Genomic DNA, 20,301 nt, shown 5'->3' with positions numbered 1-20,301 from the left:
TTTGGCCCCTTCATCAAAAAGGAGGCCCATACCCTAAATAGACTATTGTGTATTGGAAACAACATAACTTACTGCCACCCATTTTTTTTTTTAAAGAGAAGTAGTTATTGTTCCAGAAAGATGGTTCTAATATACTGTTAAAAGTTATAAAGTAACATTTGGGAGTAAACAAACATCCCTAAGAACAAGGAAGAATTGGGAAATTACATACCTTCTTTTTTTTCCTCCTTCTTGACTGTGCCCTGCCCCTGTGGAAGCTGAGTTAGAGGAGAGACAGAGCCTGGGCGCTTCAGCATCTCTTGGCATTAACTGGTGGGAGTTCTCTGATGAGTCCCTGCTATGCTAAAGCTGCTCCAGAAGCAGTTTGGGCTGGAGGTAAGACCTATGTCTTGCTTACTCATACACAGTATCCCATATGGTCTTACTTTATTAGGCAACATTCATCCAAGACAGCTTTGCATGCCCCTTGAGCACAGGATTTAGAAGAGCACAGTCACAGAATATATGTCAGGGTTGGAAGTCATTAGGGCTGTTCATCCAGGTACAAAAAAATCTGAGGCCCAGAGCATTTAAATAACTTTTGCAGAGTCCTAGAGGTAGGTAGTTCAAGGCCATGAACCATGGCTCCCAGACACCTGTGCTATCCAGTGCTGCCACTCTTCTTATCTCTAAGCTGTGCCATGGGCAATACTGCCACCCATTTCACCATTTGCAGTCTCTGCCAAGATAAAGCAGGATGCACCTAGAAGATATCCTTGGGCTATAGACTTAGGTTTAAAACAACTAACAGGTAAATTGCTGCTGGAAAACATAACACATGGAGCTGTCCATTTTCAGAATCCAAATTGGGCATGAGACTTCACAAGGAGAGAAGGTCCTCAAAAATGTGCTTGTCAAATAATGACACCTGGTAACTACTTTATGAATCATGGAGGGAAGGATAAAGGGGAGTGGTGGAGGAGGTGAATTCAAGTATGATGTAGTTGACATATTATAAAAACATTTGTAAATTCCACAATGTTCCCCCACACAGCACAACAATAAAGGAAAAATTTAAAAAAAAATTTTTTTACTCCTTACATGCAAATTTATAAAACTGTAAAGGAGTTTAGGTTCATATCACTTGTTTTATATTTTCTTTTCCTTAGTACCTTTTTCTCTTTTTCTTTTCTTTCTATCTTTTTTTTGGTACCTTTTCATTTGACTCTGATTCCTCTAATACTTGGGAATGCATATTTAAAAGTGCTTACCACCTTACTGCTATGAATTGATAATGAAAAATATTTGTTCTTAAAATAAGATTACAAACTTTAATAGCTTGATTATGACAGCATTACACATATGTGGTAGAATCTGTAAAACTAGGCACCAGAGGGGTCAATTTTACTGTAAGATATCTTTTAAAATAAAGAATTTTAAACATTAAAAAGGAAAGGTTATTGATGTTAGAATTTCAGACTATTCCAGGAAGCAAGGTCTATGATGCTATAACTTTCCTCTCTTCTCTCCATTAGTCCTGACTCATAAGATCTTAAAATGAGAATTTAAGTGAGTCATGAAATAGATCTAAGGGGCCTAACATAAGAAGTTGGATTAAAGGAAAAAATTTTTTAAAAAACATGTGCTTGTCAAATGGAGGTGTTGTACATAAAATGAATCCTCACTGGCTTTAGAACATCTAAAAGCCAGTGAGGTTTTTAATGCATATTGAAACAAGATTTTGTTATTATTATTATTCATCTATTCACATGTGTGTACATTGTGAAAGAAGATTTTCTTAGCTCTCTGACCTGGTTCAGTGAGACTACCAGTGTTCCCACTGGGATTATTTTATATGAATATCTCTATACATTCTTTTTATTGGTGTATATTAATTGTATAATTGAATTGGTTTCACTATGACATTTTCATATATGTATTAATGTATTTTGATCATATTCATCCCATATCCTATTTACCTCTGTATATTCTAAAGAGATTTGGTACCTATACTTTTTCCATGCATAACCCAATGTCAAGTTCATGTCTTTAAGAACTGGGCTTTACCACCAATTACACAGCTTGTATGTCTGGAGTGTTTCCAGAAAATCTTCATTAATTCCCACAGATATATACTGTTAGAGTCTCCTCTGTCTTAACTTTAGCCGTGTGTCTAAAATCCATTTTTGGCTTGTATCAACAGTCCTCCCTACAGGAATTTCAAAAGTTATGAACTTAGAAAGAAAAATGTATGAGCTATGTGGCCTTTATTAAAGTCAGTGAAAGTGAAACACGGGGAATGGTTCACCTGCATGGATGAATGAAAATGGTAATTTAATGACAATATTTTTCTTTAATGTACCTTCTGAGCTAATTTCCTTATGAGTGCCCTTGGCTCTTTTGCTAAAAGCAACTTTGGATTCCAATATGCTGCTCCTTCTATACTTATTATTGTTTTCTTCCAATATTTTCCATTGTATTTTTGTTTTTAAAAATAGTTTTGATCTTTTATGTCCCTTCTCTAGCCTGCATATTAATTCCATTCTGACTTGGAGGATAGGGGACCACCTTTTATCTTAATTTAAATTCTTAAGGGGGGTGCCAGTGTACTCCTTCAAACTCATGTGTATGTGTGTATGTGTGTAATTTATTTGGTTTTGAATTGCACCAATTGCTATTCCAAAGAACAGTGAAGAGTATGAATTTTAACCCAATTTGCAACCAGTCATGTTAAAAATGGAAACCCAAATGAAATATAGCTATGAACTTATTAAAATGAACATAAAAGGACATGAAATGGGTTTTAAAAAATCTCTGTATTTACTATCCTCAGGAACTATAATGAGTATGAGAATAATATAACTCGCAATCTAACAACGTAACCTACCAAAATTTAATGGAAACTGGTTTCCATGATATTCTTGGGTCAGACAAAAAATTTTATTATTTAGTGCATAGTATGTAGCACAAATATAATGTAGGCATTAGTTTTAATTGACTTACAAAACTCATAGCACACAAGCATGCAATTCCACATGAATTCAACACGGAGACAGGTTTAAGTCATAGTTGAATATGCTGGGAATAGCATATTCTAATATTTTTAAAGACAGTATTCAGTGGGAATTTTCCTTGGTATTTTACCTGAAAATATATTGTGCTTAAGTCATTCTAACCCCCATCCACTACTCTTTCTTACCCTTTCCCCTCATTCAACAGATTTCAGTGTTTTGTTCTTATACAGATGTGATGTACTTCATTATTATTCACTTTCTGTCATTCTTTCCCTCTTTTCCTCCTTCCTTACTCTCCTCTAACACTACCACTTTTGGAAATATTTTTGGTATATATTTATATGTACATATGGTAATGCTTGTATTTTTATTAGATAAACAATGAAGGATAGGAACTTAAAATAGGTTATATTAAGGGGAGAGAACTAGTGGTGGTGGGTAAATGAAGAGAGTAAATGAGGGTGAATATGGATGATGTACTTTCTGTACTTGTTTGAATATTGACCATTAAAACCTATTGAAGATAATGTAAGAAGGGGAATGGGGTATCAGGGAGAATAATGGTGGAGATGAATGAATTTCAGGTATAATGCATGTATGTTTCTATGTAAATGTCACAACAAAACTTCCTGTATAACTATCATAAGCTAAGAGAAATTTTATTTAAAAAAATGAAGGACAGGAAAGTAAAACAGAAGGTGGGTACCAGTGAGAGGGGAGAGGGCATAAGGAAAGGGTGAAGGAGGGGGAATATGCTGGAGTATTTTGTATTCACATATGAAAATTGAATAATAAAACCTGTTGAAATTGTTCTAAAAAGGGGGCAAGGAGGAATAAGCAAGAAAGATGGAGGGGATGAATCTAGTTAAGATATATGGTAAGTACTTATATAAATGTCACAATGTACCTTCCTGTATGACTATAATAAGCTAATAATAAAAAATGAAAATGACAGTGTTATGACACTGTCATACCCTTCATCATAATGGAAGATGCAATAATTATCCTGGGAGTCAACAAACATGTCCTCAGCCCCAGAGAGAGGCACTATATTTTCTAAGGATATTTTCCAATACATGTGATTGAATTACCATGATAACAAAACTGGATAATAGCACAATTATAAAGACAACTGTACACAAATTTCCATGATGAATATAGATGCAAAAGAAATCAATAAAATACTGGCAGATCAAATAATTTAAAAAGATAAAATACATGTATATCAAATTCACTGGTATATTAGGAAGATCTTACACCATGATCAACTTTGTTTTATTCCTCACATGCAAGAATGGTAAGGCAAATCAACAAATGCAAAAGAATACAAAAATTGAATCAAGAACAAAAAAATTAACATGATCATCTCAATAGATGCACAAAAAAGCCTTTGATAAGATTCAATATCCCATCATATAAAAGCTTGGGAGCAACCAGGAATAGAAGGATCATACCTCAATTTCATAAAGGCTATATATGTTAACCCTATGTCCAGAATTACACTGACTGGGGAAAACTTTAAAGCACTCTTCTTCTAATGTCAGGAACAAGACAAAGATTTCCACTTTCTGCACCTTCTTCTTTTTTTTTAAGACACAAAACTTAATTTAATAGAAATTTTGTTTGTAGTTCTTACATTCTCAGTGTGAGAGGAGCTACAACTCACTGCCCCATCCAGAAGTGGTCCAGTCCTGGGGCAGGGGAGAGAAAAGGGGAGGATAGGAAGAGCCCCATTCTTCCTCAGTGCTGGGGGGGCAGATATGCCACCCCTTTCTCCTGCCTCCCTCTGGTATCCAGGAAGGACAGCAGATTGAATCTCAAGCCTAGGGCTTCTCCTTTGCACTCCTGCCCCCAAAGTTGGAGGGTAGTAACTCAGGGATGGGGAAAGAAGGGGAGAGAAAAGGGAAAGATGTTGATTAACAAAGATGAGAGCCAGGGGAGAGGGCTGAAGGAGAATTGAAGACAAAATATCAGTAAAAAAAAGAAAAAAAAAGAAAGGCGGAGGGAACAAAAAGGAACTCCACCCCAAATCTTAACCTGCTTGGAAAAAAAATGAACGTTCTCGAGTCTCATAGAGACATTATTTGGCACAGCCGGCTCAGGCCTCAGTCCAGCCCTGGAGGTGGGTGGCCTGCCCTCTACAGCTCTTCCTTTGCCTGGCCAGCAGTAGCTTCCTCCTCGTCTTCCTCCTTGTTCTCTTCGTCATCCTCATCCTCATCTTTGTCTTCCTCATCCTCCTTGTCCTCTGCCTCCTCCGCCTCCTCTTCTTTAAGCCTCTGCTCCTCGTCCTGTTTATCCTTCATCTGCTTTTCTGCTGCCTTTGTGACACCCCAGTCTCATTGACAAACTCCTCTGCATATGCCTCATCCTTGGTGATGAGGAAGTTGTCAAAGATGGTGCCAGACTTGACCTGCCAGAGATCTAGGCCCAGCACAGCAAAGTTGTCATAAGCATAGATACTGGCTTCTGGGGAGTAGTCAGTGTTGTCAATTTCAGGGTGGATCCAGGTGCCCTTGTAATCGGGGTTGTCAATTTGCTGTGGCTTCCACTCGCCCTTGTACTCAGGGTTCTGAATCACTGGTGGTTTCCACTCTCCATCCATCTCTTCATCCCAGTCTTCTGGCTTCTTAGCATCAGGATCAGGGATGTGTTCTGGCTTGTCCCATTCCTCAGGTTTGGAATCTGTGGGGTCATCAATCTTGGCGCGCTCATCCCAGTCTTCTGGCTTGACAGCATCAGGATCCTTTATCTTTTTGAGGGGCAGGAAGTCCCAATCTTCCTCAAGGAACCAGACCCCACTTGGCTGTTGTCAATTTTCACCTCATAGGTGTTGTCATTCTGGACAATGAGTGTGTACAGGTGTGTGAATTCATCATCCTTGCACCGGATGTCCTTGTTGATTAGCACGTTCTTGCCATTTTCTTATAGTTGAAAATGACATGAACCTTCTTGGTGCCAGGGCCACAGATGTCTGGTCTGAACATGATGTTAAATTCTGAGTCTCCGTGCATGTCTTTCTGGTCCAAACTCGGAAACAGCTTCACGTAGCCGCCCCCACAGTCAGTGTTCTGCTCATGCTTCATGGTGAATTGCACCACCAGCATCTGGCTCTTGTTGCTGAAAGGCTCAGATCTTGGCAACAGGGCATAAAAGCCGACATCCTGGCTAGTTTGCAGTCCTTTATCCTTCTTCTGGTCACCATAGAACTTGCCGGAACTGAGGATGAATTTGCCAAGATCTGACTTGTGTTTGGATTCGATCCAGCGAGAGGTCCAATCATCTCCGTCCAGAAACTGCTCCTTGAAGTACACAGGGGACTCAGTGACGGCCAGGCTGGGAAGGCTGAGCAGTAGCGGCACCGGTAGCAGTATGGCGGGCCAAGAGGGTGGCGGCACGCGGGCCCTTTAAAACGATCCTCCAGCAGAGGCTCTGCAGTACAGACAGTGCACCTTCTTCAATATAGTACTTTAATTATTAGCCAGAGAAATGAGGTAAGAAAAGTAAATAATAAATAAATAAAGGCATTAAAATAGGAAAGGAAGAAATCAAACTCTTCTTATTTTCAGATGATATGATCGTATAATTAAAAGAACGTAAGGGGTGAGGTGTGGTGACACATGCTGTAATCTTAATTACTTTGTAAATGACCACTACAAGGAGAACTACAAACCACTGAAGAAAGCAATAGAAGAAAACTAGAGAAGGTGGAAAGATCTCCCATGTTCATGGATTGTAAGAATCAATATAGTAAAAATGGCTGTACTACCAAAAGCAATCTACACACTCAATGAAATTTCCATCAATGAAGAATCTACCCTATAGTTCATTTGGAAGCACAAAAGACCACAAATTGCCAAGGCATTACTGAGCAAAAAGAGCAATGCTGATGGTATCAAGTTCAAACTATACTACAGAGTGGTAGCAATAAAAACTGCATGATACTGGCACAAAAACAAATATGAAGACCACTGGAACAGAATAGAGGACCTGGATATGAATTCACACAGTTATGCCCAGTTTATTTTTTGACAAAGTCGCCAAAAACGTATGGAGAAAAGACAGTTTCTTGGACAAATGTTGCTGGAAAAGTGGTTATTTGCCTGCAGAAAACTGAAACTAGATCCATGTATATCACCCTGTACTAATGTCAACTCAAAGTGGATTAAGGATCTTAATATCAGACCTGGGATCTTACAGTTAGTACAGGAAAGAGCAGGGAACACTCTGGAAACAATAGGTATAGGCAAAGACTTCCTCAGTAGAATTCATGTGTCCCAGCAACTAAGAGAAAGGATGGACAGATGGGACTATGTGAAATTAAAAAGCATCTGCACAGAAAAAGAAATGGTCTCTTAATTGAAGAGACTACCCACAGAGTGGTAGAAAAATCTTTTCTAGCTATACATCAGATAAGGTACTGATAACCAGAATATACAGGGAGCTCAAAAAACTAAACTACTCAAAAATCAATGAACCAATAAAGAACTGGGCAACTGAACTAAACAGATCTTTTTCAAAGGAAGAAGTCGAAATAGCCAAAAAATACACAAAAAATGCTCACCATCCCTGACCATAAAGGGAATGCAAATCAAAACTACACTAAGATTTACGTCACTCCTGTTAGAATAGATATCATCAGGAACACCACCAACAACAAATGTTGGTGAGGCTATGGGGAAAAAGGAACCCTCACACACTGCTGGTGGGAATGTAAGTTAGTACAACCACTTTGCATAGCAATATGGAGGCTTCTTTAAAAACTAAACATAGATCTGCCATATGATCTAGCAATACCACTATTAGGGATATACCTGAAGGAATGTGACTTACGTTATAACAAAGGCACCTGCACACCCATGTTCATTGTAGCACTATCCACAATAGTCAAGCTGTGGAAACAGCTAAGATGCCCCACTACCAATGAATGGATTAAGAAAATGTGGTGTTTATACACAATGGAATTTTATTCAGCCATAAAGAAGAATGAAGTTTTGTCATTTGCAGGTAAATGGATGGCCCTGGCGAACATCATCTTAAGCAAAGTTAGTCATGCGCAGAAGGCCAAAAATCACTTTCTCCCTCAAATGAAGATTGTAGATCAAAAAAAAAATGCAGTAATGTTATTGGACATGGGTCACACACTAAGGGGAGAATGTACACGGAAGGAATAGGGAAAGGGAAGGAAACCTAAAACTTGAACATGGTTGATGTGCTCACTGCAGAGGAGTGAATATGGTCATCTTAAACAGGCAGAGGGCTCTATGGGAGGCGGAGTAGGAAGTAATGAAGAGGTCTGGTACAGATGAAGCAATGTGGGTTGTAATATACATGTGCATGGAAGCAATGCAAGGAATCTCTCTCTGCATAGCTGTCTTTATCTCAAAGTAGCAAAAATGCCATGTCTTTCTTATTATCTCTTCAACAAAATTGGAGAACAAAAGGGTGAAACAGATTCTGCCCAGAAAAGGGGGTGGAGAGGGGAGGGGGGCTTGTGTCTCTAGTACTGTATACATATGTGAGTAAATGTAAAAACAATAAAATTAAAAACCTAATTACTCAGAAGTTGGAGAAGGGAACATTTATTTTCACGGCCAACATGTGTGAAAAATGGTGCCTGTCTACCACTGAACTATGCAGAAGTCTAAGTAAGAGGACCACACTCCAAGGCCAGCACCAAGGGAAAAAAACAAGAAGAAGAATATAGTTATTTTTCCTATCTGAAAAATAACTATAGCAAAAAGGGCTGGGGGGCTGGCTCAACTGGAAGAGGACCTGCCTGGAATGTGTGAGGCCCTGAGTTCAAACTCAATACTTTAAAAAAGAAGACCATAAGACTTTACTATACTACTCTAAGTTGAAGGACAAAAACTTTCCTCATAAGAGAAGGGCGTCCACTTTCACCACCACTCAAGTTTGTACCAGAATTTCTATACAGAGCAATTAGACAGGAAACGGGGAGGCAAGCAAATTGATAGGAAAAAGTAAAATAATCACTATTTGCAGATGATAAAATCCTAATACAGAAAAGCTCATAAAATCCACGGAAATATAAAAATACAATGTTATAAATGACCTAAGCAAAGTTGCACAATATTATATCATCTATATGGGAAAATTAGTCATGAAAAGGAAATGAAGCAAAGAATGCCACTTGCAGAAAATTCCAAAGATAAAAATACTTAGGACTATATTTAACCAAGAGGTTGAAAGACATATTGTCTAAAAATCAGTGAAATATTGCTGGCAAATTTAAGGCAGATTTGGGATCTGAGCATGGTGGTATAAGTCTTTAACCCAGGATACTCAGGAGATACACATCAGGACAATCATTGACTGAGGCCAACCCCAGGCAAAAAAATTAGTGAGATTTCATCTCAACAAATAAGCTAGCCATGGTGGCATGTGACCATAATTCAAACTCCAGGGAAGGCATAGATAGAAGGATAGAAGGATCCAGCCACAGACTGGTTCTGGGCAAAACGTTTAAGAACCTTTCTAAAAAATATCTGAAGAAAAAAGGGCTACAGGTGTGGCTGAAGTGGTAGAGTGCCTGACTAGCAAGTAAGATGTCTTGGGTTCAACCCCCTGTGCTGCATTAATTAAATAACTAACTAGACTTAAATAAATGGAAAGACACTATATATTTTCTTAAGATGACTATATTCACTAATGCTCTTGTTTTGTTAAGATAGTAATATTCACCAATGCTCTCTACAGATTTGAGGATAATACTACTATCAAAATACCAGCGATCTTTCTTTGAGAATACAAAAGATGATTCAAATTCATGTGATACTGCAAAAGTCCCCAAATACCATGAAATATCGAAAAGGATAGGCTCTATCCAGAACACATAAAACCATAGAGACAGAATGCAGATTGATGGTTTTCAGGGGATGGAGATGGGGGAGGGGAGAAATATGAAGAAACTGCTTCATGGTAACAGGTTTTTAGGAATTACCTAGAGATGGTAGTTGTACAGCTTCTGGAGTGTTTGTTGTTGAGTTGTAAGAGTTCTTTATCCTTGATATTAATCCCTTATCAAATACATGATTTACAAATATTTTATCCCATTTTGTGAACTGCCTTTTCACAATTGATCTTTTATGCACAATAGTTACTTTTTGTTGTATTTTTGAAGTGAAATTTATGTTTTTCTTTGGTTGCATTTGCTATTTATTATAATGTCCATCAGCCTAGATTTTATCTTGATGGTGACATGAAGACAGTGGAGGTTTCAATGCCATCAAGTGATGTGATCTGACTTTTTATTTACTTCTATCGCATAAAGAGAACTATAGGAGTTAGGCCTTCTGTCTGTTAGCCTAAATGCTCTGCCTCTTTCCTAGCAGTTTTCATCACAGTTGTTGTATTCAGACCCATTTAAGATTCTAATTACAACTGCTCATTTTCTTGCAGGAAAAATTCCTCATACCCCTATTTTTACCAGTAATTTTAGGGGACACTGCCAGTCAAATTCTGAAATCCTCATATTGTCCATCATCTTCATGTTGCTGTTGGGTTCAATGAGGCCAAAGTTGGGCTCATTTCACCAAATTACTCAGAGAATGTCTGAGTTCAGAGATCTGAACTGTATGCAATTGAATTTTGAAATGCTTGCCTGGATGGATCAGCAATAAGAATTTGTTCTTATTACCTTATCATGTGAAATTTTCGAGACATACTTTCATATACATGAACAAAAGGATCTTTTCTCATAGTTGTAATCACATTTATCCCAAGCATTTGCTTCTTCTTTTCCAGGAAATCACATCGAAACATTTCAAAATTATAAAATTGTGAACATATAGGGATGTGAGGTCTTCAGGAGACAGGGCCAGAGTCAGACCCCAGAGTGCCCTAGGGTTCTGAGGAACTGCATGGCAGGCATTAACTCTAGGAGTCAAGAAGGGAGGGAGTGGGAGAAAGGAAGGTTTCACTCCATCCTGCACATGCATCTGAAGGGACAGGGATGGCAGGGTCAGAACAGTGTTTCAGTCAGACAACACCTGCAGACACAAAGGCCACAGGTGAAGAGCAACCCCAGCTAGACCTTCAGTGGAAGTAAATGGACCCAACCCAGCAACATATGTGTTAGTGTTCCTCTCTTCTCAGGGCAGGAGGAGATTTAATGGCAAATACACATGTGGATGTGGGGATTTTAACATTAGTAGTGACCCCATGCCCTGAGATTCAGAAGTTCAGTTTAAACCAAAGTACTGAAACTCGTAGATGCAAATATGACCTTGTTCCTGCTATCTGCTTCTAGGTCTGAAGGAAGCTGCACATGCACTGCTGGAAGTGGCTTGTGGGTGGAGCCTGGCCAATGGGGTGGAGGGGGGGACCAAACTAGGAAGGTGTGCCCCTTAGAACTGAACAGTGCAGAGAGGGACCTAGCCAAGGCCAAGACAGTTTTTCCTTCATGTGTGCTTTCAGTTCCTAAATGCCCTCCTACACCAACCCTGGTGTTTGGAGCCAATGAACTGCTTCAGATCTGGTGGAGCAATGTCGTTTCTTTTGAGTTGCCTACACCATTTATGTTAAAAGCAAGGATTGTTTTAACAAGTTGAAAACGTTTTTGATAAAAAATTATTTTTGTGAAGGGTTGGAGATGCTGGTCCTGAAATTAAGGTGAGCAGGGTCAAGAAACTGGAACTTGGATGGATGGCCAATGTAGACTGGTAGTTGGATCCCAGAAAGTATACTATTAGAATTTAAGTAAATTAATTAAGGACTGCAGTCGTTTGTTGGAAAGGATACAACTTGAATGCGAAATGCACAACTCTTACCTGTGCGAAATGTGTCATTCTGGACTGTCACCCTTTACAGAATTAGTTCCATTTCTACTCTCCACTCACCCATGAGGCAAAGACTCAATCCTGTGCTCGCTTATACAGACATTTAGAGAAAATACAAATGAAAGTGAAAATAACCCCATTTCTAGTTTCAATAATCTTTAAGGCAATATCTGTGAGTGAAAACCTACTATGAAATATGTGTTTCTTTCTCAAATCCCTAAGTGCAGAAAGTTCTTTTCAGGAAGAACACTTTGGTGAGATAAAGACCTTTTATATATGTTCAATTTAGAGAGTGAACTGTAGTAGATATTGTGTGTTGTTTCACAACTTTTAAGCATTAGTTACAGAATTCTCAATGTTCATTATAATTGAAATGTCTGATGTGTAGTGAGACATGCAAATCTTTACTCATAGAACTCCTAATGTTTTATTCTAAAATTAATATGCTGATGGTCACCAAAGACTGAATTTTGGATGAGAACTTTGCTACACACATTATACTTTTAGGTTTTTCTCCAGAATTTATTTACTGATGTTTCATAATGTTTGATTATTGGTTTAAAACATTGCCCCACTAATTATAATCCTATATGAATTTTGGATGATTAATGAAAATTTACTGTCTGAAGGCCTTCCAACCTTATCTTTGCAAAGATTTTCTCTAATACATGTTTGTGATATTTTGTTCTGAATGAAGAATGGATCAAAATTCCCTACCCTTTTTTGCAAATGTTGGTTGTCACATGGGGAAACAGTGTTTAAAGACATAAAGTGAAGCAGTTATTTTGGTAAATTTCTTAACTTGGCTACTGTTATAATATTCATCCTCATTTTAAATCTCTACAGTTTACCCAGATGTAACTGAAAGCTTAATCCAATTCTGTTTTTAGAAAATCATTTCATGTACATGTATTCGATACACTAAAAATACAGTGTGGGATAGATAAGGGGATCTTTAGAAGGGAGCTTACTCCATTTATGTAATACTCTTGCTATTGTTTGAGTATGACCCCCACAATTTCATGTTTTTGGAACTCAATGCCATGTTTAGGCAAAAATCGTGAATTCATTTTCATTCTGAATTTTTTCTTATAAAAATTACAAGTAGCTGGGCACTGGTGGCTCATGCCTATAATCCTAGCTAATTGGGAGGCAGAGATCAGAAGGATTGCAGTTCAAGATCAACCTTGGCAAATTGTTCACAAGATCCTATCTAAAAAATTTCCAACCCATAAAAGGACTGGTGAAATGCCTCGGAGGGTAGAGAACCTGACTGACAAGCCTGAGACTCTGAGTTCAAACCCAAGTACTGCCAAAAAGAAATCACAAGGCAGAGAAATGAACATATTCACAAGTGAAAATGATATTTCCTTAATCACCAGAAGATTTCTGTGGTATGTGTCCCTTTACTATTATTAAAAAACAGTTGTAAATCATTAAAGATTACCAAAATGACCTAACAGAATTAGTTTGACCTAGTGAATTGCCTCCTATATCACGAAAATAGAGTACAGATTTTCTAAGCATATATCCTAAAAACAAATCGGATGTTAATTTTATTAAAGATCATTCACACATGTGGAATCTCTTGTCATTTTCAAAATACTGTTTTTTTCCATAGCTTCATCATAACACTTTAGATTATTCCCCTATTTTAATAAGTATCTTTGAACTTCTTGGTATGTATATTCACAACTTTCATGACATTTGGGAATTTTTCCTGCCATCATTTCATCATAGATTATGTATGATCCTTTCTTTCACATGTTCTTGTGAACTCGTATATTGCTCACCTTGGTGTACTTGATAATGTCTCACAAGTCCCACAGACTATGTTTCTTCTTCTTTTTTCTATTTTCTTCCTCCTCTTTTCCCATCCATTCTTGCTGTTCCTCCCCCTTTTTCTCTTCTCCTTATTTCTCTAAATTTTATCTTCCTTTTTTATTCATTTTCCTCTTTTATCTTATTTTCCTATTATTCTGTTCCTCCTCTGCTCATCCTTCTCTACTTCCCATTTTCTTCTTTCTGCTCTCAAACTGGATAATATCAATCAATCTATCTGTAAGTTTAGTGATTCTTTTGATTGCTCAAACCTGTTGTTGAAGTGACCTAATGAAATTTTCATTTCAGTTGTTGTAGTTTTCAATTTCAGAATTTCTGTTTGACCCCATATAAAAATTTTGCTATCACTTTTGATCAACCTTTTGAGATGTAATTTTCTCAATTACATTTACTTCTTTTTTCATGGCTCTCTATAGATCTTTGAGGAGGTTTAAATCAGTGAATTTAAGTATTTGTCAAGAATGTTCAGTGCCTGTGCATCCTCAGAAATTTTTAAATTTTTCTTATGAATGGTCCATAATTTTTTATTTCTTTACATGTATCATATTTATTAAAAGCTTAGCACTCAAACTCTGAAAATCACATTCCCCTCTCCCCTAGTATGTATTGTTGCTTCTTGTTATGATTTGTCATTTATTAAATGATTTTTATAAGTTGCCCTTATAAAGAATCTACTTGTGGGGTCACTATAATATCTTTTCCATAATCTTAATAGTTATATTGAAGTTTGACTGTGGTTTCATTACAAAGGGGGAACAATATCCTCCCACTGTTTGCACATTGGCTTTGAAGGAGTTGGGGGTATTCTTTCAATGCTTAGTGAGGCTATTTAAAACTCTGTCTTCACTTTCACATTCTGCCTGTATAGATCCTGATTGTCATCCAAAGTGACAGGTTAGCATTTTCTCAGGCAAATGATTCACCAGGATTTGTAGTTATTCAAAAAATCTTTATTACACACTCTTCACTATTCTTAGCCATTTGCTCTACTTTTTAGTGTTTCTTTTTCTTAGCCTGACTGCTATCCTTGGACCTCACTGTCTATAGCCAATATGTTAGCTTTCAATTGTGGCACTATTTTTGCTGTTGTTTGGCAATGAGAGAAATGTGTTTGGAATTTGGAAGATAGAAGTGAAAGAAAGACAATAACCTCAGGAGAATCCAATGACTTGATACTTGTCAGAGCTTCCCGCTTCCACCTCTGGCAGTGCTCACTACACCTTTAAGGCAGTCAGAAGCAGTGATTCTCAGAGATCTCCAGGATATTGGACTACCGTATTCACGCTGCTACCTCAGGATGTTGACAGTCACTATGTTTGTGGTACCCAGCTGCAATCTTTCATATTTATCCTCTGACATTTTACTGTATTTTACATAATTATTATACTCAAATAATTACATTAATATGCGTTCCTGGCCAAAGCTTGAGAGAATCCCTCAGATTAATATGATTTCTGTATTTTCAAAAGTCTAATCACACATTCATCTACTAGTCATGTGGTCCTCCCATCATTTGAGCTCCACTAAAGTGACTTTAATGAATTTTTTAAAATCTACTGAGAAAATATTGTTCAAAAATTTGTGATAAACTACTGGTTATCCACAGAAAAAGACTGCAATTATACCCCTGCATAATGTATACTGAAGTTACCTTAGAACAGAGTAAAGAAAGTAATATGAGTAGTAATCATGAAAAGCTTAGGACAAAACATAGATGAAAATATCCCTGGCATTATTAGGTTTGGTAACATTTTTTTAGGTATAACACAAACATAAGCAATATGCCAACTTACCCTTTAGACTGTACTCCATTTATACTACATCTCACTGAATTGTACGCCATAAGTGGGTCATCTTAATGTCACTAGAATTGTATATAATAAACAAACAAAAAGTTAGTATCTGGATATTGAATTCTGATAAAACATACTAACCAGAGAAACAGGGTCTAGTATATATTGCAATAATTGAGGATTGAGATGAGGATGACAAGGATAAGGACAGGCAAAGAATTAGAGGGATAACATTGAAGTAAAATAAGCAAATTGTTTGTTTTCCCAAAATTCTTGTGTGAAACTTTCAGGGTAGCAAGCGGTCTCTTGTTTCCACATTACATCTAAGCTCACCATCCTGTCTCTCCCAATTCTTTCATTGAACTGTAGACTTAAAAGACTCTCCTCTACATTTACAGAGCACCTACTTTTACCTGTCATCATTATGCATTTTTTATATCGTAAAAGTTTCCAGTTTTAAACAACCCCTTAGTATATGCATCCCTGAATTTTTTCACTGATAGTAGGGACAAAATTTAATTTCAATATAAAGTTGATTTAAAGGATGTGATGAGAATGATTTAGATATGAAGGTTTTGATATGCAGGTGTTTCCCCAGAAAGGTTCATGTGTTAAAAGCATTGGTCCTGGTACAATATTCAGAGGGCTTTTCTGGAAAGTGATTGGACTCTGCATTAATCAATGGATTGGTCTATTGGTGGATTCATAATTGTATGGCATTATTAAGAGGTGGTGGAAATTTTTGGAAGTGGGCTATGTTACTTGGGGGTGTATTCTTCAGAGTCAAATCTTATCCCAGACACCTCCCTGTCCCTCTACTTCATATCCACCATGAAGGTGGTCCACCACATGCTCCACTCCATGATGTTCTTCCTCACCTCAGGCCCACAGCAATGGACCGGTGACTATGGTCTTTATTGAGAAATTTGTGTTTGTGTTAATCAAGAAATTGGTATTTTGGGGTGTGTGTGTGTGTGTGTATGTGTGTGTGATATGTGCATCCTTACTATGTTTTGGTATTAGGCTAATACTAGCTTCATAAAATTATTTTAGTAACTTTCCTTCCTTTCTATTTCATGGAATAGTTTCAGGAGGATTGGTGTTGGTTCTCTAACAGTAGTGCTTTAATTTTGCCACGAGTCCATCCTTTCCTGGGCTGTTCCATGTCAGCAGACTAGTGCATCAATCTCCTTGCTTTTGAAAGATCTGCTTAAGTGGTTTTTATCCTCTTGGTTTAATTTTGTATGTGAAATTCATGGATGTTTATTCATTTCTTCTTGATTTTCTAGTTTATTATAACATGTTATTACAGTGTTCTCTAATAATTCTCTCAATTTCATTGGTCTTTGCTGTGATAACCCCCTTTTCATCACTAATTTTATTAATTTGGGTTTTCTCCCTCCTTTTAATTTGACTAGGAGTCTATCAATTTTACCATTTCAAAGAAGTAAATTTTTTTGATTCTTTGTAGAGTTTTTTTAGCATCCATAGCATTAAGTTCTGCTCTAATTTCTTTTCCCCTACTGATTTGGGGTTTGGCTTGTTCTTATTTTCCTAGGAGCTTTAGGTACATAATTCCTCTTAGCATTGCCTTTCCTGTATTCCAAGGTTCTGGTAAGTTGTATTTTCATTTTTCTGTAGACTCTAGGAACTTTTTGATTTCTCTGACTTCATTGGTGACCCATTGGTTGATCAACAATTTATTATTCAATCTCTAGGTATTTTAATATGTTCAATAGTTATTTTTTTCCTATTGATTTCTAGTTTTATTATATTGCAGTCTGATACAGAGACTTATTCTAATTTGCTTATAGTTGTTAATAATTGCTTTATGCCTTAACATGCAATCTACTTTTGAAGAAAATTCCATGGGCCACTGAGAGGAATGTGTAATGAGAAGCTGTTGGATGAAATATTCTTTAGGTATCTGTTAGGGCCATTTGGTCTGTAGTACTTACTTCTGAAGTTTCTTTGTTTCTTGTGAGATGAGATTCTTGTTGATGAGTGGTGTTCAAATCTCCCACTATTATTATATTGATGTATACCTGTCCTTGTAAGTCTAATGGTTTTTAGTGAAATTAGATGTGCCGATGTTCGGTGTGCATCTATGAACAATTGTTATCTCCTTTTGATGGACTGTTCCATATATTCAGTGGCCTTCTCCATCTATTCTAATTTTGGATTGAAGTCTTTTTTATCAGATATTAGTATAGTTACTCCTACCTGCACTAGGGGCCCATTTACTTGAAAAATCTTTTTCAGTCCTTTCACTGTAAGCCAATATTTGTGTTTCTGAGAGGTGTTTCTTTTTTTTTGTCCATCTTTTTTTAAAATTGTTTTATTATTCATATGTGCATACAAGGCTTGGGTCATTTCTCCCCCCTGCCCCCACCCCCTCCCTTACCACCCACTCTGCCCCTTTCCTCTCCCCCCCCACCCACTCAATACCCAGCAGAAACTATTTTGCCCTTATTTCTAATTTTGTTGTAGAGAGAGTATAAGCAATAATAGGAAGGAACAAGGGTTTTTCCTGGTTGAGATAAGGATAGTTATACAGGGAGTTGACTCACATTAATTTCCTGTGCGTGTGTGTTACCTTCTAGGTTAATTCTTTTTGGACTCACATTAATTTCCTGTGCGTGTGTGTTACCTTCTAGGTTAATTCTTTTTGAACTAACCTTTTCTCTAGTTCCTGGTCCCCTTTTCCTATTGGCCTATGTTGCTTTTAAGGTATCTGCTTTAGTTTCTCTGAGTTAAGGGCAACAAATGCTAGCTAATTTTTTAGGTGTCTTACCTATCCTCACCCCTGTTGTCTTGGGTGTTCTCGCTTTTATCATGTGCTCAAAGTCCTATACAATTGTTGTGTTTGCCCTTGATCTAATGTCCACATACGAGGGAGAACATATGATTTTTGGTCTTTTGGGCCAGGCTAACCTCACTTAGAATGATGTGCTCCAATTCCATCCATTTACCAGCGAATGATAACATTTCGTTCTCCCTCATGGCTGCATAAAATTCCATTGTGTACAGATACCACATTTTCTTAATCCATTCATCAGTGGTGGGGCATCTTGGCTATTTCCATAACTTGGCTATTGTGAACAGTGCCGCAATAAACATGGGTGTGCAGGTGCCTCTGGAGTAACCTGTGTCACAGTCTTTTGGGTATATCTCCAAGAGTGGTATTGCTGGATCAAATGGTAGATCAATGTCTAGCTTTTTAAATAGCCTCCAAATTTTTTTCCAGAGTGGTTGTACTAGTTTACATTCCCACCAACAGTGTAAGAGGGTTCCTTTTTCCCTGCATCCTCGCCAACACCTGTTGTTGGTGGTGTTGCTGATGATGGCTATTCTAATAGAGGAGAGGTGGAATCTTAGTGTGGTTTTAATTTGCATTTGCTTTATTGCTAGAGATGGTGAGCATTTTTTAATGTGTTTTTCGGCCATTTGAATTTCTCCTTTTGAGAAAGTTCTGTTTAGTTCACTTGCCCATTTCTTTTTTTTTAAATTTTATTATTCATATGTGCATACAAGGCTTGGGTCATTTCTACCCCCTGCCCCCACCCCCTCCCTTACCACCCACTCTGCCCACTCCCTCTCCCCCCAACCCCCTCAATACCCAGCAGAAACTATTTTGCCCTTATTTCTAATTTTGTTGTAGAGAGCATATAAGCAATAATAGGAAGGAACAAGGGTTTTTGCTGGTTGTGATAAGGATAGCTATACAGGACATTGACTCACATTGTTTTCCTGTGTGTGAGTGCTACCTTCTAGGTTAATTCTTTTTGATCTAACCTTTTCTCTAGGTCCTGGTCCCCTTTTCCTATTGGCCTCAGTTGCTTTTAAGGTATCTGCTTTAGTTTCTCTGCATTAAGGGCAACAAATGCTAGCTAGTATTTTAGGTGTCTTACCTATCCTCACCCCTCCCTTGTGTGCTCTCACTTTTATCATGTGCTCAAAGTCCTATCCCATTGTTGTGTTTGCCCTTGATCTAATGTCCACATATGAGGGAGAACATACGATTTTTGGTCTTTTGGGCCAGGCTAACCTCTCTTAGAATGATGTGCTCCAATTCCATCCATTTCCCAGCGAATGATAACATTTCGTTCTTCTTCATGGCTGCATAAAATTCCATTGTGTATAAATACCACATATTCTTAATCCATTCATCAGTGATGGCACATCTTGGCTGTTTCCATAACTTGGCTATTGTGAATAGTGCCGGAATAAACATGGGTGTACAGGGGTCTCTGGAGTAACCTGAGTCACAGTCTTTTGGGTACATCCCCAAGAGTGGTATTGCTGGATCAAATGGTAGATCAATGTCTAGCTTTTTAAGTAGCCTCCAAATTTTTTTCCAGAGTGGTTGTACTTGTTTACATTCCCACCAACAGTGTAAGAGGGTTCCTTTTTCCCCGCATCCTCGCCAACACCTGTTGTTGGTGGTGTTGCTGATGATGGCTATTCTAACAGGGGTGAGGTGGAATCTTAGCGTGGTTTTATTTTGCATTTCCTTTATTGTTAGAGATGGTGAGCATTTTTTCATGTGTTTTTTGGCCATCTGAATTTCTTCTTTTGAGAAAGTTCTGTTTAGTTCACATGCCCATTTCTTTATTGGTTCATTAGTTTTGGGAGAATTTAGTTTTTTAAGTTCCCTATATATTCTGGTTATCAGTCCTTTGTCTGATGTATAGCTGGCAAATATTTTCTCCCACTCTGTGGTTGTTCTCTTCAGTTTACAGACCATTTCTTTTGATGAACAGAAGTTTTTTAGTTTTATATGGTCCCATTTATCTATGCTATCTCTTAGTTGCTGTGCTGCTGGGGTTTTGTTGAGAAAACAAAACCTACTAACTCCAGAGTATTTACTACTCT

The 20,301-nt window shown here is 37.6% G+C and overlaps 1 pseudogene; it reads right to left on the bottom strand.

Moving 5' to 3' along the window:
- Window positions 1-5,131: 5,131 nt before the first annotated feature.
- On the bottom strand, window positions 5,132-15,476 carry LOC109678398 (calreticulin pseudogene; annotated as a pseudogene).
- Between the last annotated feature and the right edge of the window lie 4,825 nt (window positions 15,477-20,301).

The sequence above is a fragment of the Castor canadensis genome, chromosome 16 (genome assembly GCF_047511655.1).
Source record: "Castor canadensis chromosome 16, mCasCan1.hap1v2, whole genome shotgun sequence".
Classification (NCBI taxonomy): Eukaryota; Metazoa; Chordata; class Mammalia; order Rodentia; family Castoridae; genus Castor; species Castor canadensis.
The sequence above is the reverse complement of the archived record's forward strand: the minus strand, read 5'-3'. Positions and strand labels throughout refer to the sequence as shown.